We start from the raw sequence: 27,609 nt of genomic DNA, 5'->3' as shown, positions 1-27,609 counted from the left end.
TATTGTGAGAAATACTGTTAATCCCATCATTTTAAGGCCAGTTCTCAGAATTGTGCTAGCCATAGACTCAATAATACTCGAGATGGAACGGCTTACGTATTGGATGCAGTCTGGTCGTCATGCAGTTAGCTTTTTCCCTCTGGTGGCAATTATAGTGTCTGTAAAACAACTCAGGAATGGACATTAGACAGTGAGTCTGTGATTCTATTTTCCTAATCATTAACTGCTTGAGCCTGTTCTTTTTTTGACTCAGGGAAGCTTGAGAGATTTCAGCTTTTCTACAAACAGGAGACAGGGGGCATGGAGAGATCTTTACCTGGGGGATGACCCCACAGGGTGTTTCTTGGTTCCATAGCTATAAGTGAACATAAACTTAAGAAAAAAATATATAGTTAGAGCTTAATTATTACAGCTTCCCCTGTGGCTCAGTGGTAGAGAATCGACCAGCCAAGCAGGAGATATGGGATCAAACCCGGGGTTGTAAAGATCCCCTGGGGAAGGAAATGGCAACCTACTCCAGTATTCTTGCCTAGGAAATCCCATGGATAGAGGAGCCTGGTGAGCTACAGTCTATGGGATCACAAAGGAGTAAGACATGACTTAGCAACTAAGCAACAACATAGAATCCCTTCAGTATTAAATTATTTATAGCAACCTACTACAACTATAGTAAATTATAGGGCTAAATGTGCACATAATATTTGTGTCATTGTGTCTTTCTGTGCTGAGTACCACAGTCACAGCCCCACAATGGTCTTCTATCTTTAATAAACAAAGCAATTAAAAAAAAAAAAAGTATTCAGGGAGATTTATTCCACCAGGGTCCAGGGCCTTTGGAGAAAAAAATTTATCTCTGTCTGTAGAAGTGCGCTAGACTTTTTTGTTTGTTTATTTCAGGTTCTGAAATCAGTGAATAACATTCCCAAAGCAGTCCTTAAGTTTGGTTGTGTCTTCAGTCTTTGAAATGTACAGTGTACGATGAGAATTTTTTCCTCTGTGGCCCCTATGTACTGATTCAGCATCATCAACAGAGGAGAGGAGACAGAGACATCCAACACCTATTAACAGATTTTAAGAGGATATTAAAATAGAAGCATCTGAGAAAATGAATAAATAAAGGTATCAGACCTGTAAAAGAAGGTAGAAAAAACAATGGACATGAGTTCCAGCAAACTCCAGGAGATAGTGAAGAACAGGAAAACTTGCTGTGTTGCAGTCCATGGGGTCTCAAAGAGCTGGACATGCCTGAGGATCTGAACAACAGGACCAATACAATCATTAATTTTTTAGTATAAAGTTTAAATGTTTAACTAATATGAAAATGAAAACTTGAATTGTTATTTAATTATAAATGTTTATGATATGCAATGGCACTACCTTATAGTTTTACTTCAAGAAACCATAATAAAATTCTATGAACAAGATTCAGAGGCAGACATAATTCTCTCAAAAATTTATATTTCAAACAATATAAGGGGACTTCTGCCTCTGACCAAGTTGGAGCAACAGGGACCAGATTTTTCCTTCCACAAGAAAAAAAAAAAGCAAAATCTAGGGAGGAAAAGGGTTTTCATGACAGTGGATATTAAGAAAGTGATCCTTGGGAAATGGGAAAAAATGAGGTGAACCTATGATTGCCTCATTTACCTGCCTAAAAGAAATACTCTGCCTCAGATTTATGATGGAAATTTTACAGTTGCACAATTCTTTCCACACAAAATTTTGCCTTGTGCTATTGGCTAGAAGAAAGTCACAGGTCTTATCCATGCAGCAAGGGAGGGTATTATACAGGGCAAGAACATTAAGAGGTAAGAATTATAGATGCCGTAAGACTGTCTGTTATAATCATGAACAACTTTTTGTCCATAATCCAACAACTTATATGAAATGGACAATTCCTTAAAAGACTTTTCCTAAATGTTTAAAGCAACTTTAAAAATATAATATAGTGGGTTTCACTGTTGGCTCAGAATCTGCCTGCAATGTAGGAGACCCAGGTTTGGGAGGATCCCCTGGAGAAGGGAATGGTTGCTCACCCCAGTATTATTGCCTGGAAAATCCCATGGACAGCAGAGCCTGGCAAGCTACAGTCCATGGGGTCACAAAGAGTTGGATACGACTGAGCATCTATCACTTTCCATGGGGGAAATTAACCATATAATAGCCAAATATAATATAATAGCTAAATACTGGAAAAAGAACAAATGTCATCAGCAGATGAATAGATAAACCAGCTGATAATGTCTAGGCAACAAGATACTGCTGCTGTTGTTGCTAAGTCGCTTTAGTTGTGACCAACTCTTTGTGACCCCATAGATGACAGCCCACCAGGCTCCCCCGTCCCTGGGATCCTCCAGGCAAGAATACTGGAGTGGGCTGTCATTTCCTTCTCCAATGCATGAAAGTGAAAAGTGAAAGTGAAGTCATTCAGTTGTGTCCGACTCCTAGTGACTTCATGGACTGCAGCCTACCAGGCTCCTCTGTCCATGGCATTAGCCAGGCAAGAGTACTGGAGTGGGTTGCCATTGCCTTTTCCAACAGAATACTACCTAGCAATAAAAAAAAAAAAAAAAAACACATTTAGCAAAATAGATTAATCTCTAAATAATTATGTGGCCCAGACAGTAAAGGGTCTGTCTACAATGCGGGAGACCTGGGTTCGATCCCTGGGTTGGGAAGATCCCCTGGAGAAGGAAATGGCAATCCACTCCAGGACTATTGCCTGGAAAATCCCATGGACAGAGGAGCCTGGTAGGCTACTGTCCATGGGGTTGCAAAGAGTCGGACACGACTGAGCGACATCACCACACTGAAATAATTATAATGAGTATAAAAACCCTGAACAGAGAACCAGTCAATGCCCCAAGTGGCAGAAGTAGCAAAAAATCTGATTCTTTCAATGCATTATTTTCCTCTTTGTGATTTTGGCACAAGGCCTTGCTGTCCCGGTCACTCTCTACTGTCTTTAAATATTTTTGTTTTAAAATTCTTAATCATTATTCATATGGACTGTTTGGTCTGAAATAAGCTACTCTGTATTAGTCAGAATCAGAAGGCTGACATCTCTCAAGTGCAGAAATAAAAAATGAGAACATAGTGCAGGGTTTGTAAGATGCAGTACTTCCATGTCAGGTTTGTATTTGAGAAAATATTAATGGAATACCCTGTTCCTTTATTTTGGCTAGATACATTTTTTTTTGTTTATGGAAAGTTGCCATATACAGAGTTTCTGTTTTCTGAAGAATGGGAAACAATTGTTGAATGAGTGTAACATACTGATCCTATAATTCCCTTTGGTATTCCCCCTCAAAGATGACTTATTTTTGTATGTGTCTAATAGAGTTATACATGTGTGACTTTGTAGAAAATTCCATGTAATCTATCACTATTTTAATTAGCATTATTACCAATGTTTTCCTGACATGATAAAGTTAAGATTATGATTATACATTTTATAGATAAATTGTTTAAATCAAAGAACAGGAGTCATGTCAATGGGTTCATGGCAGTTGGCTAAATTGCTTCAGTTTATAAGACTAAAATAAAAGGAGGAAAGATGTGATAAAGCAAGAAGGCTAGCAGAACACCATCAAAATTATTTGTAGAAGTGCTGTATGTTGCAAGACGGCCATTAGCATTAACATCATTTAACATTTATTGACTTTTTGAAATTTAGTGCTTTGTATTCATCATAAAATTTAGTCTGTATAACAAATATGGATATCAATTGTTAGTATAGATTTGTAAATAAGAAAGCAGTCTCAGAAATTAACAAATAATACACAGTAGAGTTAGGATTAAAATACAGCTCTGTCTTTCCCTGCTTCAGCCTTAAATTGTGCCCTTTCTTAAATAATAATAATAATAATAAAATAATAGAATGAACACTTAATGCAACAATTCCCTGTAGAAGTAACTCAAGAGAGTGGATGTAAATGAATCCTTGGGACTTTGGAAAATACCCCAAATCCCAATAAAGTACAGAGATGTTTTCTCAGAAAGGTAGGGCTAGATTGTGAATGCAACAGAGAAATGTTAAGCATCATCCATTCATTCATTCATTAGTGTTTATTGAGTGTTTCTTGCTATGGTAGGCACATGCTCTGAAGCATTAAACTAAACAGCACAAATTTAAGTTTGTCAAAAGGGATGTTTTTCTTTTCTTTTTTTTTCAATTTAAAAACAATCAGTATTTATTAACTGACCAGATTGCAAAAATAATTATGGTAGATAGCTTCCTTCATCCTTCTAATAAGACTGTTGATCTGGTATTTCTGGTTGCCAACATCTCCACCTTCTACAAGATAGGTGGTCTTTTTCTTCATTCTGCCTCATGGAGAAAATAACTTAAATGGCCACAGGAAGCTGTTTCCTTCTTTGAAACATTTTCCAACAGGACAGATCTCCTGGATCAGATACTCTATGCAGATGAGGTCATATCTGCCAACAGGTTGAGAAATCAATACATTATCCATCAAGGCAATTTGCTTCTTGTTGATTTTGCCATAACCATGCTGTAGATCAATTCATTTACAGACTTAGATTTGGGTTCCCCTATGCAATGTATGGAGAAGGCAATGGCACCCCACTCCAGTACTCTTGCCTGGAAAATCCCATGGACGGAGGAGCCTGGAAGGGTGCAGTCCATGGGGTCGCAAGGAGTCGGACGCGACTGAGCGACTTCACTTTCACTTTTCACTTTCATGCACTGGAGAAGGAAATGGCAACCCACTCCAGTGTTCTTGCTTGGAGAATCCCAGGGACGGGGGAGCCTGGTAGGCTGCCGTCTATGGGGTCGCACAGAGTCGGACACGACTGAAGTGACTTGGCAGCAGCAGCATGCAATGTCTGATTCCACAATTCTCAGCATGTTAATTGAAACCTTGTTGACTTCACAAAGGTACTATTGAAGATCTGACAAAAAGAAAGAAGCTGCAATACCTTCGGAAACTTTGTGCTCAATTCATTGACACCTCTGATCCTGATGACAAATGCCAATTTGGGTTCCGTGGGTACATAGAAGTTGAAGGCTTATCTTGCCACTATAGCCATTCAAATTTCAGTTCAAATGCAGTTCACATAGGCCTGTATTCCTTGTGAAGTGGTTAGCTTTTTCATGGATAAGCTTCCTCCTGGCCTTTCGAAGCATCTTTTGGGCAAATTTCTTTCTAAAGCACTTGATCTTAATCTCTCTGAAATCCTTTCCCTTTATCTTAAGGGTTTCTGGCACAATAGGAACCTTCTTTTTCTTCTCTTCTGCACCCTCCATGGTTCCAGCTGGGAAAGAGAAAGGGGATGTTTTTCAAACTGTTAGTAAAGTCAGTAACATTAATTTGAGGAGATTTGAGATCTTAATTTATTTTTTCTTAATGAAAAATAATAAAATGGTATTATTATTATTAAAAATTATAGAATAGATAAAATAGCATGTGTGTGTTACTCACTCTATCATCTATGACTCTTGTGACTCCAGGGACTGTAGCCTGCCGGGCTCCTCTGTCCATGGAATTCTCCAAGCAAGAATACTGAAGTGGTTTGCCATTCCTTTCTCCAGGGGATCTTCCTGACCCAGAGATGAAACCTGACTCTCCTGCACTGCAGTGTTGCAGGCAGATTCTTACCATCTGCGCCTCCAGGAAAGCATAGTGCAGATTATATGGAAGCTTTTTACACCTATAAAGGCCATTCAGTGTTTGTGTGTGAACTTTTGCTTATGCACACATACGTAATTCACACCTATATGTTACATCATGATGGAAAATATATTTTCGTGTGTGTTCTCAGTCAAAAAATTGAAAGACATCATCGTCCTAAAGAACAATGGAGTATATTTATTCAGAAACAAGATTCTACAAAAACTAACATGTAAGTACTTTATATTAACTTATAGAATATTGTGAAAATTAATAGAGTAACCAGTGATCTGACATAGTGAAATTTCCCCTGCTGTCATCTGAAAAGCAAATTTAATTTTCACCCACCTTAATAATCTAGCATCAAAAATAGAAATAAAAAATCATTTCTTGTTTTGCATTTGATGTTATAATTAATAACAGATATCTATTATTTCCTATGGGAACAATCCTAATCACTCAAGCATTCTTGCTTTTAGTCTCCTTCCAAGAAGCCAAGAACAATATATTGTAGATGGAATAGCTTAAAGAAATCAGGGAAATAAAATTTCCTTCTGTTTCAAGGCTCACATTTTATACTATTTTTTTCATATCTGTGATCTGGGAGTTGAACCATTTCTAATTAAAATTCTTCTGCTGATCAAGTTTGGCCTTAAAGTTTGATGGCTTGCATATTTGTTTACAAACTGGCAGCATTTCTCTAATGAGCTGTATTAGGACAATAATATATTTATTGTGACCAGTATTCACTTAGTCACATCATGAAAAATATTTATTACATGATGTTTATGGTGCCATAAACTATTTTTGCTTTTAAAATAGGAAATAAAAGTCCTCAACAGGACTTTGAGGTATGAGTGTATTGCTTTCCTGTAGGACACACAACTTGTATTATGTACATTACTTCATTTCACACAAAAGTATTCATTTTTAACAAATATGTCATATCACAACACAATTCTTAACATTAAAAGGAAATCTTGGCAAAATAAATTGCACTACAATATAATTGTGATACTAAACTTATTAAGAGAGATGGAAACAGAACAGCCTGATCTATTGGTATAAACAGAAATTGCTGAAAACAGTATTTCACATTAAAATATTTAGTTGAACTTTTACTAAATTAAGTAGCCTGAAGTTTTTTCTTTAATTTGTGTGTTTCTAAGTAAACAATTTCATTCATATATATATTTATAAATAAGATTTAACCTAACTTGTCAAATTAACAGTGACTTAAAAAAATACCATCATAAAATAATCTTGAACCTGGAGTCCCTCAAGTTCAGAGTAATCGAGTATGGTTTTGCATACTGTACATTGCACAAGACACTCAGCTTATGTGAAGTGGGTATGGAGTGGAGTGATGTGGGGTGGGATAAAGCCAAACTCCCTTTGATAAAAAAAGGAGGAATTTCTTTTAAATTTTCAAAAACAAATAAAAAAGTTACCTATGGGCTGACCAGAGCTATGCACAACTTCTTTTCCCCAGTCCATTTGCTCTTCAATCCCTACTGGTGCAACCTACTACCAAAATTAAGAGAGTTTAATGGAACATTACTCTGAACATGGCCACTTTTGCAGGAGCACTACAGAAAATGTCTTAGAATAGATTATGACACAAGTAAAAAAAAAAAAAAACTTGTATTTTAATTTAAATATTTACATTGTCAATATATAAAAACATTTTAAAATTTTGCTTTAGGTTGTGTGTGCATGTTCAGTCACTCAGTAGTGTTTGACTCTTTGTGACCCCACCAGACTCCTCTGTCCATGGGATTTCCCAGGCAAGAGCCCTGGAGTAGGTTGCCATTTCCTAACCCAGAGGATCTTCCTGACCCAGGGATCCATCCCACAACTCCTGACTCTTCTACATTGGCAGGTGGAGGTTGTATGGCTGTTTTCAAGAAAAAAATCTTATGATTATTATTTTTTTAATATGTGTTTTTGGTGTGTCTGTGATACAATAAGCTTCACAGGTGGCATAGTAACAAAGGTTTTGCCTGACAATGTAGGAGACGCAAAAGACACGGGTATGATCCCTGGGTCAGGAAGATCCCCTGGAGTAGACAATGGCAATCCACTCCAGTATTCTTACCTGGAAAATTCCATGGACAGAGGATCTTGGCAGTCTACAGTCCATGGGGTCACAAAGAGTCAGATATGGCTGAACACACACACACACACACATACACACACATAGTATACACTAAAACCAGTTTCCCATTTCAGAAATTGTTTAAAAATTTTTTTTTTTAATTTTTTGCTCATTTTAGCCCCTCAATCAAAATTATATGATGAAGACATTTAAAGCCTAGGTAATAACAATTGATTATACTTGTTTTATTGGGTCACAAACATTTATAAAATTTACATCTCATATCATATTCACTTGCAAAGTATAGACCTTCCCTCTCTGTAGCCTAACAAATGAATTTTAAATAAAATTAAACTTTTCTCCTAACTTTTTTTGTAATGGTGAAACAGCCTGATCTTAGCAATGTAATTTATTTCCACAGGCATCTTCTCAAGTTTGTTCTGCTTTTCCCAATTAGACCTGCCATTCTTCCCTTTTCTATTATGCATTCTACTCTAGATAGTAATGCAATCCATTAATCTGCAGAAAAGTCTTTTTCTTTTGTCTCATGTGACTCTACAACCTGGAAAACCTGGAAAAACTACCAGTAAAACATCATTATATTATACAGTATACTATACAGTAGGGACAACTACAGAATGTATTAGAGAGTAAGTGTACTTTGTTAGTATACATGGTCTGTTTTGATTTTTTTGTTTGTTTATTGTTGATACATCTTGAGAAAAAACACAGCAGAAATGTAGAAAATGCAACTACTAATCATCTCTCTCCACCCAAATTTTTAAATGCTAATTTTTGCTATCTAAACTTTTCACCTAATTTAAAAAAAAAAAGATACTGAATTCCATTTTAATCAGTTCTTAACATTTTCATTTTGTGTTTCCTAGTTTTTTAACCATTTTTTTTTAAATTAAGACATGTAATACATTCATACAAAAGAGTGTAAAACAAAATTTGCAGTTAAACAAGTTATTACAAAGTGAACATTGTATATCTATCTCCCAGATCAAAATATGTAACATTGTTAGAATCTTCTAAATTTTTCCCAATTGTCTCTTCCTCACAACATCTTGAAAGTGAAAGTGTCTCAGTCATGTCTGACTCTTTGTGACCCCATGGACTATAACCTGTCACGCTCCTCTGTCCTTGGAATTCTCCAGACAAGAATACTGGAGTGGGTAACTGTTCCCTTCTCCAGGGGATCTTCCCAACACAGGGATCAAACCCAGGACTCCAGCATTGTGGGCAGATTCTTTACCTTCTGAGCCATGAAGGAAGCCCACAGTATCTTACTCTCTATAAACTATCCCTACTCTGAAACCTGTGGAAATTAGTAACTTGTTTTGTTGAGTTTACCTCCATGAAAAATCATTTAATTTTGTCTAATTTTGAAATTTACATCAGTGGCTTCACATACTAGGTTTTATGTGTCTGGCTTTGATTTGACATTTTATTTTTTATTTCCTTCCTGTGTTCAATATTGTTCATTTCCTTCCTGTGTAATATGCCATTTCATGAATATACAATTTAATTCCTTATTTTATTAGAGATTCCGTTTGTTTCCAGTTTTTCTCAATGTGAGCAACATCTGTGTAATTGAGCATGCGTGTGTCTAGACTGTATACTTGGAGTGGAGTCACATGTTGGAGAATATATGAATTTCTAATGACCAAACTCATTTCCATAGTCCATGTATTAGTTTGCACTCCTACAAGGAGTATATAAAATTCCATCATTCTCTACTTTTGGAAAAATAGAACTTGTTGACGATTTCAATGTATTGCTAAGTCACTACAGAGAGTATATGATGGCATGTATTAGTTTTATTTTGTATTCACTTTGTGCTATAGAAATCAATTGCATTTTCATATATTTCTCCTATAAAAAATTTAGCAATATTTCATTACAAAGCTGTGGCATTTACTCATTTTTTTCCTGTTGAATTATTTTTCTTTTATCATTGCTTTGTAGAATTGCTTTAAATTTATTTTATTCAAGTTCAGTCGATTTACAATGTTGTGTTAATTTCTTCTGTACATCAAAGTGATTCAATTATACATATTAATAATTAATATATAGACATTTTTCATATTCTTTTCCACCATGGTCTATCATAGGATATTGAATATAGTCCCTTGTGCTATGCATTAAGACCTTGTTCTTTATCCATTCTGTATATAATAGTTTGCATCTGCCAATCCCAAACTCCCATTCATCTTCTCCCACCCCCTTCCTTCAGCGACCACAAGTCTGTTTTCTACATGTGTGAGTCTGTTTTCTCTATAAGTTCATTTTTGTCATATTTTAGATTCCATGTGCAAGAGATATCATATGGTATTTGTCTTTGTTTTTCTGATTTACTTCCCTTAGTATAATAGGTCCATCTGTGTTGTTGCAAATGACATTTCATTCTTTATTTTGTCTGAGTCCTATTCCATTGTATGTATGTATATATGTACATCTTTATCTGTTCGTATATTGATGGACATTTAGGTTGTTTCTATGCCTTGGCTATCGTGAATAGTACTGCTATAAACATAGGATTCATGAATCTTTTGAATTATAGTTTTTGGCTGTAATGCCCAAGAGTGGAATTGCTGGATCATATAGTAACTCTGTTTTTAGTTTTTTGAGGAATCTTCATGCCATTTTTCCAATGTGGCTGCACCAGCTTATATTTCTACCAACAGTGTAAGAGAGTTTCCTCTTCTCCACACCTTCTCCAGCATTTATTACCTGTAGACATTTTATGATGGCCATTCTAACTGGTGTGAGGTGGTACTACATTGTAGTTTGGATTTGCATGTCTCTAATAATTAGCAGTGCTGAGCATCTTTTTATGTGCCTGTTGATCATCTGTGTGCCATCTTTGAAGAAATGTCTATTTAGGTCTTCTGCCCATTTTTTGAGTAGGTTGGTTTGTGATTATTGTTGTTATTGAATTGTATGAGCTATTTTTATATTTTGGAAATTAAGCCCTCATCAGGAACATCATTGGCAAATATTTTCTCCCAGCCCATAAGTTGTACTTCAAATATCTTCTGCTACTTAGCATTTTTGCTTCAATAATGTCTGTAGATTTGTTTTTTTTTTTTTTTTTTTTTTTTTTACATTTGAGACCCTTGGTTTGTCTATCAATGGTAGATACCCACAATTCCCAAAATGTATCTTGTGACACTTCAGTATACCACCTGAACTCATGGGAATGCTGTAGGATATGTTAAATTTTCAAAGGAAATTCAGCAATGCTGAGCATCTATTGAACAATGTGTGAAATACTAGCTTGAGGAAGTTAACAATTTCAGCATTATATTGTTCTACATTCTTTTGAATAATAATACATTTTTGTAAGCTAGATTTCTAGTGTTTTTAGTGATAAAATATAACTACCTATCTAGACATATACCTTATACCCTTCACAAAAATTAAGTCAAAGTTGATCACAGGCATTAAGGTAAAACTCAAAACTATAAAACTTCTAGAAATAAAATATGAGAAAATATGGATGACCTTAGATACGGTAATGATTTCTTTCATATAATACCAAGGGCAATATCCATGAAAGAAAGAATTGATAAGCTGGACTTCATTAAATTTAAAAACTTACACTCTGTGAAAGACAATATTAAAATAATCAGAAGATAAAACAGGTTTGGAGAAAATATTTGTAAAAGGCATCTGATCAAGAATTTTTATCCAAAACACACAAAGAACTCTTAAAATTCAGTAATAAGAAAGCAAACTATCTGATTTTTAAAATGTTAAAGACTTTAACAGATTCCTCATCAAAGAAGATACACAGATGGCAAATAAGCATATGAAAAGATGTTCCATGTCATAGATCATCAGGGAAATGCAAATTAAAACAACAATGAAATACTGCTACACACCTATTAGAACACCCAATATCTAGGCACTGACAGCCCCAAATGCTGGCCAAGATGTGGAGCAATAGTACCTCTCATTCATTGCTGGTAAGAATGCAAAATGCCACTGCCACAGTTTGGCATTTTGTTACAAAATTAAACTTACTCTTACCATGTGATATGACAGTCATGCTCATTAGTATTTACCCAAAAGAGTTTAAAACTTCTGTCAACAGGAAAACTTGCAAACGGATGTCTAAAGGAGTGTTATTTTACTCATAATTGCCAAAACTTGGAAGCAACCATGATATCCTTGGTTGGTACATCCAGACAATGGAATATTACTCAGCACTAAAAAGAAAATAAGCTCTCAAGTCATGAAAAGACATGGAGGAACCATGAATGCATATTACTAAGTGAAAGGGAATTTAATTTTTTTAATCTATATATTGTATGTTTTTAATTATATGAAATTCTGAATTATACAAATTATAGAGACAATAAAAAAGTCACTGGTTGGTGGGGCTTGGGGAAGGGGAGAGAGATGACCACTTGGATCATGTAGGATTTTAGAGTGGTGAAAATTCTCTGTATTATTATATAATAATGGATTTATGTCATTATACATTTGTCCAAAAGTATAGAATATACAACATCAAGTGAACCTTAATGTCAATATGGACTTTGGATGACTTGTCAGCATACATTCATCAGTTAAAACAAATGCTATGGCGGTGAATGTTGATAATGCAGAATGTTTTGCATGTGTAGGGTAAGGAAATACATAGGAAATCTCTGTATTTCCTTCAAATTTGCTGTAAGTCTAAAACTGCTCTGAAAATAAACTCTTAATACATTAATAATGGAAAAAATATTTTTAAAAAGCAACTGCCACTCAAAAATCAATTTGGAAGAGAATTAGGATGGTGACATCCAATCTAATTCAAGGGTTGAAATCGGTACACATAACCCATTAACAAGTTAGTGAATATTTTAAGAATGAAATAAAATTATTTTTCAGTTTATGCATATTTGTTTTTCAAATCGCTAGTACATTTTAGAATATGAACAGTTTTAAGTTTTTTTTAATCTATTAAACAAACAGAATGATGATTTCTTTTGCCCTATGGATGTCATAAAAAAATGTACACCATAAGGGCATCACAGACAGAGAAATTTTAAGAACTTCTGGAATAATAGTGTTTAAAGAGGGAATGTAAGGTTGAGTTTGGGAAAAAGTACAGATTCTATAAATATACATGTAATTAATAAGCCTGGGAGACTGAGTTTGTAACTCTAATATTTCCTCTTCATATTGTGTTTGGATCAGCCTTTTTCTCATTAACTGAACAGCAGTTTCAACATAGCTATTTCTTTGTTCAAATTGACTCAAGTCTGTGATCAGGAAATCTTATTTCTCTTAATTAAATAATCTTTAATAGACCATCTAAAGTGTATCTTTAAATAAACAGCAATAAGTCCAATATATCACACTGTTTTCTCTCAATTTCCTTCTCTAATTATTATAATTAGTAGTTCTTTTTTCTTTTTAATGTTACCCAGCTGTACCAAATAACCTTTAACCATTTTGATTATCTCTGTAAAAAAATTAATGGGCAATTGGAGGACTGCATTTATTATATATGAAACAAAAATAAATCCTGGTGAACCATTTAAAATAATTTTTCCAGGAAAGCTCAGCTGAAACCAAAAGCTGTGTAAGTCTAAATATTTCTATAAACTAGTGAAAGTTACATGTTAAGATAGTAAATGTTAAGCTTGTATTAATTAAAACTTCATAAGGTATAGGCCTAACAGAAGTTTCCTGGAAATGAAATAATCCTAAGTGTCTTTTCAAGAAAAACATGAAGGGCTTGGTTAGATATTAAATAAAATCTATTAATAGATTTTATTAATTATTTTTAATTTTAAAAATGTAAGCCCTTCCTTCCCAGAATCTACACTTTAAAATGAAGGTGGGCTGACAAAATCCAGCAATTCTCCCCAATATTCACGGAAAAGTCCCTGAAAACTGTCTAAGAATCAATACTAAACTATCTCAACAGAGACAAAAGGAATGTAGCTGCTCACAATGTTCCGTCTCCAGTTTGGGAGAGTTGCAGAAAGAGAAAATGCAGTCACTATAACCACAGGGAGCCAGTTTTTCCTACAATACATAGTAACTGATAAATACTGTGAAGAGAAAGTAAATATTCTAGAATCCCCAGAGAAAATAGGAGTATCAAACAAAGAAACTCATTGAGAAATCTAGGTGAGACTCTGTGCTCCTGTTATATACTACAAAAACCTGGATCAAAACCAATAGGTGCCCTAGGCTTTTCATTTTTGAAATTGTTATGATGGGTGAGGGAACTCACGGGATGCTGAAAAATGACAATAAACTCTAAGGTAGGCATTGGCTAAACAAGGCATGAACACTGGGAAATTACTGCAAGGTTAGGAGCATCCACCTATTGTGTTAGAATATCCTGATATAAATGGAACAATTATACATCACACAGAAAAAAAAAGAAAAACACCTCAAAAGAGAGATCAAAACCAAGTCCTCAAGAAGGGGTTTATGCCTTTGGACTCCAAATGGGTAGATTTATACAATTTGCAGCCCTCACACTGTATTGAAAACATGCAGATAAAGGAATTCAACTTTGTTTTGCAGAGGACTAACTGGTACCTTAGAAAGAGCAAGTCGCTTTAAACAAGAACAAAATTACAAATGGCAAGACAATCATGTAACTATACAGAAAAATAACAAAATGATAAACACTAATGTGTTCAAAGAAGATGAAAAGTTCAGGCTATAGAAAAATGTAACTCAAAGAATAAGCAAAAGTAATCAAAACACTAGTCTTAAACAAGTATTGTATGTTATAGAAATAAATTGCTCCAATTATGAAATCAAAAAAACAAGGACTCAAAGCAGTAATCTTTAAGAAAAGTAGAATGAGAGTTGAAGAGAATTTATAAACTAAGGAAACAACTTGAGGATTGCAAACGAACATAACTACAGAAAATTACTTTTAAATATCATAAATAAGGATGAAAACAGAATATGATGGAAATACTAACAATAAATGCAAAAGGGAAAGGCAAGAGGCTAGGGGATAACAATCAAAATGGAGGACAAAAGAAATGCAACTTAAAAGTGATAGCTAGCAAGAGCAAAAAAATAAAAAAAAAAAAGCAACACAATTTTCTTAATCTCTCTAGCTTTTGCCTGTTTTGTTTGATGCCAAGCAACTGTATCATCTCATGTCATCTTCTGGTACTGACATTTTTATTGCTCTTGGAATAAAAGAACCAAGCAGAGGGCAAACAAGAAACAAGAAGTGCGAGAGATACGGCTAACAGGAAATTCTCATTCGCTCTCGCTCCACCTGCTATAGAAGGCCCAGCACACTTGCGCCTTCTTTTGTGCTTGCTGGTGGCTTGTGGTTTAGTTGCTAAGTTGTATCTAACTCATACGTCCCCATGGACTGTACCTCATCAGGCTCTCTTTCTATACCTTAGTTAATGAACATCAGCACCCACTGGGTAAGCCAAAACTTGACAGTAAATATGGGTGCTTTTTGTTGTTGTTGTTGTTGTTTTTCTCCCCCTCAGTTTTGTGACTTATTGAGAGACAACAAACATAACACTAAGTTCCAGTCTTATGATGTGTCGAATATACACATGAATCAGTTTAGAAATGATTGCTGTAACAGAGTTAGTCAATACTTCCATCACCTCACATAATTATCTGTGTGTGTGTGTGTGTGTGTGAGGTAAGCACAAAGACTTATTCTCTTAGCAATTTTTAAGTATATAATACAATTATAGACACAATTCTGAATATTAGATCCCCAGAATTTATTATTCTTACTACTGGAAGTTTGTACCCTTTAAAATCTCCCCATTTCCTCTATTCCTGGGCCCTCTTAACTATCATTTTACTCTCTGTTTCTATGAGTTCAGCCTTTTTTTTTTTTTTTTTTTTTAGATCTCATATGTATGTGAGATCTTACAGTTTTTATCTTTCTCTATTAGACTTTTTTCAATCAGCAAAATGCCCTGACAGTTAATACACATTGTCTCAAATGGCAGGATTTCATTTTTATGGCTGAGTAATATTTCATTATGCTTCGCTGGTGGCTCAGTGATAAAGAATCCTCCCACAAATGCAGGAGATGAAAGTGTGACCCCTGGGTCAGAGGGACTCTTTGGAGAAGGAAATGGCAAGCCACTCCAGTATTCTTGCCTGAGAAATCCCATGGACAGAGGAGATTGGGAGGCTACCATCCATGGGGTTGCAAAGAGTTGGACATGACTTAGTGACTAAATGGCAATAACAAATATTCCATTGTACGTATAAATTATGGCATATTGATAGAGAGGGAGAGGCCACATTTTTATTATACAGTCCTTGGTTGGTAGACCTTTAAGGTATTTCCGGATCTTGGCTTCATGAATAATGTTGCAGTAAACATAGGAGGTGCAGATATCTCTCCAACATAGTGATGGCACCCACTCCAGTACTCTTGCCTGGAAAATCCCATGGACGGAGGAGCGTGGTGGCCTGCAGTCCATGAGGTTGCTAAGAGTCAGACACGACTGAGCAAATTCACTTTCACTTTTCACTTTCATGCATTGGAGAGGGAAATGGCAACCCACTCCAGTGTTCTTGCCTGGAGAATCCCAGGGACGGGGGAGCCTGGTGGGCTGCCATCTATGGGGTTGCACAGAGTCGGACGCAACTGAAGTGACTTAGCAGCAGCAGCAGCAGCAAACATAGGAGGTGCAGATATCTCTCCAACATAGTGATTTCACTTTCTTCAAATATACACCAGAAGTAACAGTTGCTATGTAAAATGTTATTTTTACTTTTAATTTTCTGAGAAATTTCCATACTCCAGTTTTCCATAGTGGTTGTGCCAAATTATATTCCCACTAATGGTACATAAGGGTTCCCTTTTTTTCACATCCTTACTAACATGTGTCTGCTTGCCTTTTTGATAGTAGTCATTTTAACAGGTGTGATGTGATGTCAACTGTGTTTTTTCACTTGTATTTGCCTGATGATTAGTGCAATTGAGCATCTTTTCATGTACCTGTTGGGCCATTGTATGTGCTCTTTGGAAAATACATCTATTCAGGTCCTTTGCCCATTTTTTTTTTTTTTGTTTAATTTGGATTATTTTATTTTGCTTTGTTATTGAGTTGTATGAGTTCCTTCTATATGTTGGATATTATTCCCTCATCTGATATATAGTTTGCAAATATTTCTGAATATTCCATCTGCACATCTTCAAATTAAGCAAAATTAAGATGGCTCCTACATCTTTTCCTTTATTTATGACTCTCTTAATTTTCAAGCTCATATATCCAAATGTCTTCCAGAAAAATTGATTCTATATACCAAAATAAGTCCAAAGCAGGACATAGATCCATAGAGTCATTCTTCTAAAATTACTCATTCTTCTCCATTTTTTTATGTTAGTTAATCCAGAATCCATTCATATATTTAAATCAAACAACAAATACTATCAGAACTATTCTCAAAATATGTCTTGATCCTAGTCATTTCTAACTTCATGTTTCCCCATCTAGCCCAAACCTATGTTATATCTCACAGGTATATTGTATCCTCACTAATCTCTGGATTTCCACTTTTATAACCCTCAGTCTACGCACACAGCCAGAGAGATCCTTAAAAATGACAACAATCCATGCTACTTCTCATTTACAATCTTCCGGGTGTGTTTTCTCATCACATTTAGAATGTAATGTCCTGCTGTTGTTTCCCACTGGTTATCTCACTAATCTCATTTTCTATAGCTCTTTTTGCTACTTAGTCCTTTCTGTATGCAAGGTATTCCCTAGGTTTAGAGTCTTAAGTCTGTTGTTCATTATTATGTTGTCTTATTTGTTGATTTGTAGAAGTTTTTATATATTCTGGTTACAAGAATTTTATGTATTTTAAAGAGCTTCCTCCACTGTGTGTCTTTTTTATTTAACTCACTCTAGAGCAGCAGTTATGGCGGCTCAGAGGTTAAAGCATCTGCCTCCAATGTGGGAGACCCGGGTTTGATCCCTGGGTGAGGAAGATCCCCTGGAGAAGGAAAGGGCAACCCACTCCAGTATTCTTGCCTGGAGAATCCCATGGACTGAGGAGCCTGGTGGGCTGCAGTCCACGGGATCACAAAGAGTCAGACATGACTGAGTGATTTTACTTACTTACTTACTTAAAGCAGCTACTAAACTGCGTTTTTCACAGATTTTTCTCCACTCTTCTATATGACTTAGCCATTAGCACCTAAAATGTGGCTAGTGCAACTAAGAAAATAAATTTGTAAATTTATATAAAATTTATCTAATTTAAAATTTAACAGTCATATGTGGCTATTGGTTATCATTTTGGACAGCACAACAGGGCATAATTTGATTGTCAAGAGCTCTTAATTTTAATATAGTTTACTTTATCAAGCTTTATCTTCATATTTGGTGATTTTATGTCTTATTTAAGAATTCTTTCTTTTGTTCAAGATAATTTTATTTTCTAATATCCTCTCCAGAAAGATATATATATATATATATATGTATATATAAATTGGAGAAGGCAATGGCACCCCACTCCAGTACTCTTGTCTGGAAAATCCCATGGGCGGAGGAGCCTGGAAGGGTGCAGTCCATGGGGTCACAAAGAGTTGGACACGACTGAGTGACTTCACTTTCACTTTTCACTTTCATGCATTGGAGAAAGAAATGGCAACCCACTCCAGTGTTCTTGCCTGGAGAATTCCAGGGATGGGGGAACCTGGTAGGCTGCCATCTTCTGGGGTCACACAGAGTCGGACATGACTGAAGCAACTTAGCAGCAGCAGCAGCATGTATATATATGTGTGTGTATATATGTATATATATATATATGTATAAACATATATATATATATATATTTTTTTTTTTTTTGCCTTTCACACTTAAGGACCCAATCAAACTGAAATTGATTTTGCAAATTTTGGAAGCTCAAAGCCAGTTTTTTGTTTTTTTGTTTTTAATCATGCAGAAGGATGTCAATATAGGCAGCACAGTTTATTGAAATAACAATTATTATCTCACTACTCTACTGTACAATACTCCATTGACTGTAAATCAAGAATTTATTTGTTTATAAGACTTTCTTAGGCCCTCAATTATTTTTCAATGGTCTATTGGTTTATTCTTGAATGTACTTAATCAGTATTAATATCACATGACCTAATTAGCAGGTTTATAATTATTGAAATTCAGTAGAGAAATTGCTCTTGTTTTGCTCCAATTTTTTCAAAGTGTCTTTGCTATTCTTGATCATTTACATGCAAGGTTTGTAAAGCGTTTATCTAGTTCAACAAAGATATCTATTGAAATTTTGCTTGGTAATATATTTCAAATGGATATAACTTAGAGGGAAATTGGTGTCTTACAAAAGTTAAGACTTTTAACCCATTTTTCTCGGTGTCCCTCCATTTACTTAATTTTTAAATTTTATTTTTAAATTTACCTTTTAGCTTTCTGTTTAGAAGTTTAGTTGGGCATTCAATTGATTAACTCTTGGTACATTTATTAATTTTTCACAGGTGAAAAACCAAATTACCCCAAACTGGGCTGTTTAATTTAAAAAAAGAGCAATTTATTATCTTAGACTTCTGGAGATCAGAAGGACAAAATCGAAGTGTTGGCAGGACTAATGAGAGGCTTGGGAGGTAATCCCTTACTTGCCTTTTCCAATATCTGGTGGCTCCTGTACGTTGGCTTGTGGAAGCATAGCTTCAGTCTCTACATCTGTCTTTACAGGACCTCTTTCCCTATGTCTCTCTGTTTCCTTTCCTCTTCTTAGAAGGACACTAATGGCAACCCACTCCAGTACTCTTGCCTGGAAAATCCCATGGACGGAGGAGCCCGGTATCCTGCAGTCCATGGGGTCGCTAAGAGTCAGGCACAACTGAGCGACTTCACTTTCACGCATTGGAGAAGGAAATGGCAACCCACTTCAGTGTTCTTACCTGGAGAATCCCAGGGATGGCGGAGCTTGGTGGGCTGCCGTCTATGGCGTCGCACAGAGTCGGACACGACTGAAGCGACTTAGCAGCAGCAGCAACAGCAGTTATTGAATTTAGGGCCCACCATAAATCTAGTATGATACTGTCTCAAGATCTTTAATTCACCTCCAAAGACATTTCCAAATAAAGTGTCACTCTGAGGTTCTAGGTGGACATGAATTTTGGGGGACACTATTTAACCCATTACTGACAGATATAAAAATACAACTATCTTTTTATATTGGACTTTTACAGAAAATGAATGTACTTTTGTTGATGTTGAATGTGCTGTGCTGTGCTTAGTCACTCAGTCACATCCTACTCTTTGTGACTCCATGGACTGGAATCCACCAGGATCCTCTGTCCATGGGATTTCTCCAGGCAAAAAACTGGAGTGGGTTGCCATGACCTCCTCCAGGGGATCTTCCAACCCAGGGATCAAGCCCAGGTCTTACTTATTGCAGGCAGATTCTTTACCATCTGAGCCACCAGGGAAGCCCAAGAGTACTGGAGTGGGTAGCCTATCCCTTCTCTAGGGGATTCTCCCATCCCAGGAATCAAACTGAGGTCTCCTGCATTGCAGAAGGGTTCTTTACCAGCTGAACTATCAGAGAAGCCCCATGTTGTTGAATATTCTCTGACAAATTCTGCCCTTCCAGATCCAATATACATCCCAAACTCCCATTTCTTTGTTTTTAAAATCTGATATTCATGGATAGCATCAACTGGGTTCCTAATCCCTTTACCTTTTGGGGGACCCACTCATAGGAGGCGCTATCAGAAGAGAGGAGAGCAGGAGGAAACAAAGGCATGGGGATTTATCTTATAGGCTCTATCTCTTTTAAGCTATGGTTTAAAGGTAGCCATATTCCCTTACTAAAGAAAACAGATAATGTGTAGTGGCACTACACTACAGCTGCAGTTCTCAGATACTGGTAATATTTCCCATTCTTTGGCCCCTTCAAGTTAGGCTTCCTACTCTTGTCCCTCACTGCAAGTTTCACCATATCAGCAGATTTTTACCAGCTGAACCACAAGGGAAGCCCATATCTTGTTAACTTCTCTTGAGGGTGATTGCAGCCATTGAGATAGTTTCTTCATTAAACTTTTCAGTTACCACTTGTGAAACTGCCAAGTCTTTCCTGCCAAGACCACAACCAATACTTGTGCTGTACTCACTTACTTAGCCTTATAATTTGTCTTTTGGATACTTTCACATCTTCAACACATACAATCTACATAAAATAAGACTTTTATTTATTATCATTCATTTCATATGACTTTTCATTTTGTGTGCCCTATTATGTTAACTAAGGCTTTTATCTAAATGTAGCAGAATTGGTAAAAATACATCATTTTTATCTTATTTTTATATGTACCTTATTGATTTATTCTTGCTAACCCTTAAAAAGTTAGTGATAAAATATGTTGTTCATTTTTTAAATTTTGTTTACATTTTATAGGTACAGTTTATAAAAGTAAGTTCTCTTTCCATAGACTCGCTAAAAGGTTTCATCAAGATTTTTGCCTCTGAGATGATCCTGTGATTTTCTCCCCCAATATTGATAGTATAGTTAAATAATTTACATTTTAAATGTTAAACTTACATTTTCTACTGCCTTTGAGTGATTTAGAGTGACAGTGTGAACTGTTGGGTTTGCCTCCATCTGTTTTCTCATCCTCCAGCTGAGGAGTAGAGACTTGCTGTTTGGTGGTGGCAAAGTCCTGAGAGAGTAGAAGCATGCCAGGACTCCTGAGGCCTGATCTGTTACCCAGTCACTTCTGCCAGCACCAGCCATCTATAAAAGCACACAGAGAAAGAATACCTTTCTTTAATTTGCTTTTCTATATTAAGAGCTTATGGGCCTCGGATGTGGCTCAGTGGTTAAAAAAAAATCTGCCTGCCAATGCAGGAGACACAGGTTCTATCCTTGGGTTGGGAAGATGCCCTGGAAAAGGAAATGGTGACCCACTGCAGTATCCTTGCCTGGGAAATCCCATGGACAGAGGAACCTGGTGATCTACAGTACATGGAGGTCTCAAAAAAGTCAGACATGACTTAGCAAGTAAACAACAACCTTAAGAGCTTATAGGCAGGATGTTTTCTCAGTAAGATCTGAAATTAATCAGATTGCCATTGCCCTAATATTTGTGAAGAGTGATATTCTGTTTATATTTTCCTGATTCACAATCACATGAATCTCACAGTTACAAGAGAGATAGACTCTTGATGTGAGGAATTAAGTTACAAAGTCATATTTCAACAGTCACATTTCAACGTGGATGTAGGTAGAAAATTTGCTCCAGATTTTTAACCAGTTCACCAAAAATCTTCATGTCTCCAGGAAATTTAATGTTAGGCCTTTGGAAAGATAAGCCCAATATATGTACATAATGTCTTTTGAAGTAGAATTAGATAGTGAGCTCTGGTGTCAAACTGCCTGGATTCTAGTCCTGTTTCTAAAACTTACAAGCTGAGCATATTTGAGAGTGATTTATCCTCCTTAGCCTGGCTTCTTCCATCTTTTAAATGAAGTTGACTTTAGAACATACCACATACCTGTGTTTAGTTTAAATAAATAAAACACTTAAAAGAGTGTTGGGCACATAATTAGTGTATTTTAGCAATTATTATTGTTCAAGAGGCAGTATTACATATATTAAGTCAATGGCAATTTGATAAATTTCAGATACTACTTAGAATTCATTGTGTCTATATAGCTTTTAATGTAATATCTTAATTTAAAGAATGAAATCTGGACCCTTTTCTTTTCCCTCGGTTTGTGTAGTATCCCCTGAGAATCTTAGTTAGCCCTGTGGTTTCACACTGACTTATGCTAGTGACTTCAGTTTTGTTAACCAATCACCTACTGACAACCGCACTATGTATACTTAACTATGGTATTAAATTGCTTTAGCTTATCATGGTGTAAAAATTGTGCATCTCTTGTCCAGCTTTCCACTCTTACCTCATATCTATCTCTCCCTATGCTTACAATGTCCTTCACTATGAACCCCACATTTTCTGACTTATTCCTAATTCTTTACTGGACAGTTTTTCTATTATTCTATCCTCCGTTCAATATTGCCTTTTCAGAGGACATTTCTTGAGTATCTATCTCAGATAACCTCACCCCAAACCATGATGCTTTTTACCATATCATCCTGTTATTCTGTGGCTTTTATTTCCACCTAAAATTTACTTTATGCATCTACTTGTTTATTAACTGTCGACCCCCAATATTTTGGAGACACTTTATTTTCACAACTGAACTTCCAGCACTTTGACAGTGCCTCAAACAAAGGAACTTTGCAAATGATCTTTAATCTACATCTATTAATAGTAATGTAAAATCATTTAAAGATTGAATCTGGAAAGTCTTCAAAGGGTAGGACCTATGGTTCAAAAGAATATCTATAATACATATTTGGAAAATAAATATTCCAATGATTGTTCTATATGCCTATTTTTATTTGTTGTTCTTTGGTCACTAAGTTGTGTCTGACTCTTTTGTGACCCCATGGACTGTAGCCTGCCAGGCTCCTCTGTCCATGGAATTTTAGAGGCAAGAATAGTGTATTAGGTACTATTTACAAGCCATCATAACTATAACAATGCAAAGTCATGTATGAAGTATAATCGGCATAACTCTATAATATAAATATTGTTTTGCTAGTATGAAAGAAACAGAAAGTCTTTAGTATAACATATTTATATATGTGTTTGATAATATATATTAAAAAAATATCAAATGTTTAAATGCCATAGGAAAATGACAAAAAAATCAAACTAATTCATTTTAAGTACTTTCAGTTGATGTGCTTATAGCTCTGATGAAGCAACACAGAGGCATATTTAAGTCCTACAATTTATTCTGATAAATTAGTGGTAATCTGCATGAAAATTAGTTATTTTTTCAATATCGGCTAATAAACATTTTCTTTAAGTGTTTCAACAAATCATGACAAAATTAATCTTTTCTAATTAATTATTATTGAAGGAAATGCAAAAATATTGGCTCAGTTCAGTTCAGTCGCTCAGTCATGTCCGAATCCTTGCAACCCTATGAATCACAGCACGTCAGGCCTCCCTGTCCATCACCAACTCCCGGAGTTCACTCAAACTCATGTCCATCGAGTCAGTGATGCCATCCAGCCATCTCATCCTCTGTTGTTCCCTTCTCCTCCTGCCCCCAATCCCTCCCAGCATCAGAGTCTTTTCCAATGAGTCAACTCTTCGCATGAGGTGGCCAAACTACTGGAGTTTCAGCTTTAGCATCATTCCTTCCAAAGAAATCCTAGGGCTCATCTCCTTCAGAATGGACTGGTTGGATCTCCTTGCAGTCCAAGGGACTCTCAAGAGTCTTCTCCAACACCACAGTTCAAAAGCATCAATTCTTCAGCTCTCACCTTTCTTCACAGTCCAACTCTCACATCCATACATGACCACTGGGAAAACCATAGCCTTGACTAGATGGACCTTAGTCGGCAAAGTAATGTCTCTGCTTTTGAATATGCTGTCTAGGTTGGTCATAACTTTTCTTCCAAGGAGTAAGCGTCTTTTAATGTCATGGCTGCAGTCACCATCTGCAGTGATTTTGGAGCCCCAGAAAATTAAGTCTGACACTGTTTCCACTGTGTCCCCATCTATTTCCCATGAAGTGATGGGACCAGATGCCATGATCTTCATATTCTGAATGTTGAGCTTTAAGCCAACTTTTTCGCTCTCCACTTTCACTTTCATCAAGAGGCTTTTTAGTTCCTGTTCACTTTCTGCCATAAGGGTGGTGTCATCTGCATATCTGAGGTTATTGAGATTTCTCCCGGCAATCTTTATTCCAGCTTGTGCTTCTTCAAGTCCAGCATTTCTCATGATGTATTCTGCATATAAGTTGAATAAGCAGGATGACAATATACAGCCTTGATGCACTCCTTTTCCTATTTGGAACCAGTCTGTTGTTCCATATCCAGTTCTAACTGTTGTTTCCTGACCTGCAGTTTACTCAAACTCGTTTCCACTGAGCAGGTGATGCGATCCAACCAGCTCATCTTCTGTCATCCCCTTCTCCTCTTACCTTTAATCTTTCTCAGCATCAGTGTCTTTTCAAATAAGTCAGTTCTTTGCAACAGGTGGCCAAAGTATTGGAGTTTCAGGTTTATCATCAGTTCTTCCAATGAACACTCAGGACTGATCTCCTTTAGGATAGACTGGTTGGATGTCTTTTCAGTCAAAGGGACCCTCAAGGGTCTTCTCCAACAACCACAGTTCAAAAGCATCAATTCTTTGGTGCACAGTTTTCTTTATAGTCCAACTCTCACACCTATACATGACCACTGGAAAAAGCATAGCCTTGACTAGATGGACATTTGTTAGCGAAGTAAAGTCTCGGCTTTTAAAAATGCTGTCTAGTTTGATCATAGCTTTTCTTCTGGGAGTAAGCTGGCTGCAGCTTTTTAATTTCATGGCTGCAGTCACCATGTGCAGTGATTTGGTGCCCCCACAAAAATAAAGTCTCTCACTGTTTCCATTGTTTCCCCACCTATTTGCCATGAAGTGATAGGACCAGATGCCATGACCTTAGTTTTCTGAATGTTGAGTTTTAAGCCAACATTTTCATTCTCTTCTTTCACTTTCATCAAAAGGCTCTTTATTTCTTATTCACTTTCTTCCATTAGTGTGGTGTCGTCTGCATATCTTAGGTTATTGATATTTCTCCCGGCAATCTTGATTCCAGCTTGTGCTTCCTCCAGCCCAGGTTTTTCTCATGATGTAATCTGCATATAAGTTAAATAAGCAGGGTGACAATATACAGCCTTGACGTACTCCTTTTCCTATTTGGAACCAGTCTGTTGTTCCATGTCCACTTCTAACTCTTACTTCCTGACCTGCATACAGATTTCTCAAGAGGCAGATCAGCTGGTCTAGTATGCCCATCTCTTTCAGAACTTTCCACAATTTGTTGTGATCCACACAGTGAAAGGCTTTGGCATAGTCAATAAAGCAGAAACAGATGTTTTTCTGGAACTCTTTTGTTTTTCGACGATCCAGCAGATGCTGGCATTTGACCTAGAGTTCTTCTGCCTTTTCTAAAATCACCTTGAACATCTGGAAGATCATGGTTCACGTATTGTTGAAGCCTGGCTTGGAGAATTTTGAGCACTACTTTGCTAGCTTGTGAGATTAGTGCAATTGTGAGGTAGTTTGATTATTCTTTGTCATTGCCTTTCTTTGGGATTAGAATGAAAACTGACCTTTTCCAGTCTTGTGGCCTCTGCTTGGTTTTCCAAATTTGCTGGCATATTGAGTGCAACACTTTCACAGCATCATCTTTTATGATTTGAAATAGCTCAATTGGAATTGCATCACCTCCACTAGCTTTGTTCGTATTGATGCTTTCTAATGCCCACTTGACTTCACATTCCAGGATGTGTGATTCTAGGTTAGTGATTACACCATCGTTGTTATCTGGGTCATTAAGATCTTTTATGTATAGTTCTTCTGTGTATTCTTGTCACCTCTTCTTAATATCTTCTGCTTATGTTAGGTTCATACCATTTCTATCCTTTATTGAACCCATCTTTGCATGAAATGCTCCCTTGGTATCTTTAATTTTCTTGAAGAGGTCTCTAGTCTTTCTCATTCTATTGTTTTCCTCCGTTTCTTTGCATTGATCCCTGAGGAAGGCTTTCTTATCTCTCTTTGCTATTCTTTGGAACTCTACATTCAAATGGGTATACTCTTCTTTTCTCTTTTGCCTTTCACGTCTCTTCTTTTCACAGCTATTTGTAAGGCTTCCTTGGACAACCATTTTGCCTTTTTGCATTTCTTTTTCTTGGGGATGATCTGGATCACTACCTCCTGTACAGTGTCACAAATCTCCTATAGTTGTGCAGGTATCCTGTCTATCAGATCTATGCTTTAAATCTATTTCTCACTTCCATTGTATAATCATAGGTGATTTGAGTGAGGTCATACCTGAATGGTCTCGTGGTTTTCCCTATTTTCTTCAATTTAAGTTTGAATTTAACAAATAAGGAATTCATGATCTGAGCCATGGTCAGCTTCTAGTCTTGTTTTTGCTGACTGTATAGAGCTGACTAGGGTGTTTGCTATGACCAGTGTGTTCTCTTGGCAAAACTCTATTAGCCTTTGCCCTTCTTCATTCTGTACTCCAAGGCCAAATTTGCCCATTACTCCAGGTGTTTCTTGACTTCCTACTTTTGCATTCCAGTTGCCTATAATGAAAAGGACATCTTTTGGGGTGTTAGTTTTAGAAGGTCTTGTAGGTCTTCATATTACCATTCAATTTCAGCTTCTTCAGCATTACTTGTTGGGGCATAGACTTGGATTATTGTGATATTGAATGATTTGCCTTGGAAATGAACAGAGATCATTCTGTTGTTTTTGAGATTGCATCCAAGTACTGTCTTTCAGACTCTTTTGTTGACTGTGAAGGCTACTGCATTTCTTTTAAGGGATTGTTGCCCACAGTAGCAGATATAATGGTCATCTGAGTTAATTTCACTCATTTTAGTCCATTTTAGTTTGCTGATTCCTAAAATGTTGATGTTCACTCTTACCATCTCCTGATTGATCACTTCCAATTTGCCTTGATTCATGGACCTAACATTCCAGGCTCCTATGCAATATTGCTCTTTACAGCATCGGACTTTACTTCCATCCACTTTAGTCATATTCACAACCAGGTGTTGCTTTTGCTTTGACCACAACTCTTCATTCTTTCTGGAATTATTTCTCCACTGATCTCCAGTAGCATATTGGGCACCTACCAACCTTGGGAGTTCATCTTTCAGTGTTCTATCTTTTTGCCTTTTCATACCATTCATGGGGTTCTCAAGACAAGTACACTAACGTGGTATAAATAAATCAATGGAAGAGAAGAGAGTGTCCATTAACAAATGAATATATGTGGTAATCA

At 36.3% G+C, this 27,609-nt stretch overlaps 1 pseudogene; it reads right to left on the bottom strand.

Moving 5' to 3' along the window:
• LOC138069513 (integrin beta-1-binding protein 1-like) overlaps positions 1-27,609 on the bottom strand; it is a 117,445-nt pseudogene that overhangs the window by 55,721 nt on the left and 34,115 nt on the right.

Source organism: Capricornis sumatraensis, chromosome 2 (assembly GCF_032405125.1).
Source record: "Capricornis sumatraensis isolate serow.1 chromosome 2, serow.2, whole genome shotgun sequence".
Classification (NCBI taxonomy): Eukaryota; Metazoa; Chordata; class Mammalia; order Artiodactyla; family Bovidae; genus Capricornis; species Capricornis sumatraensis.
The sequence above is the reverse complement of the archived record's forward strand: the minus strand, read 5'-3'. Positions and strand labels throughout refer to the sequence as shown.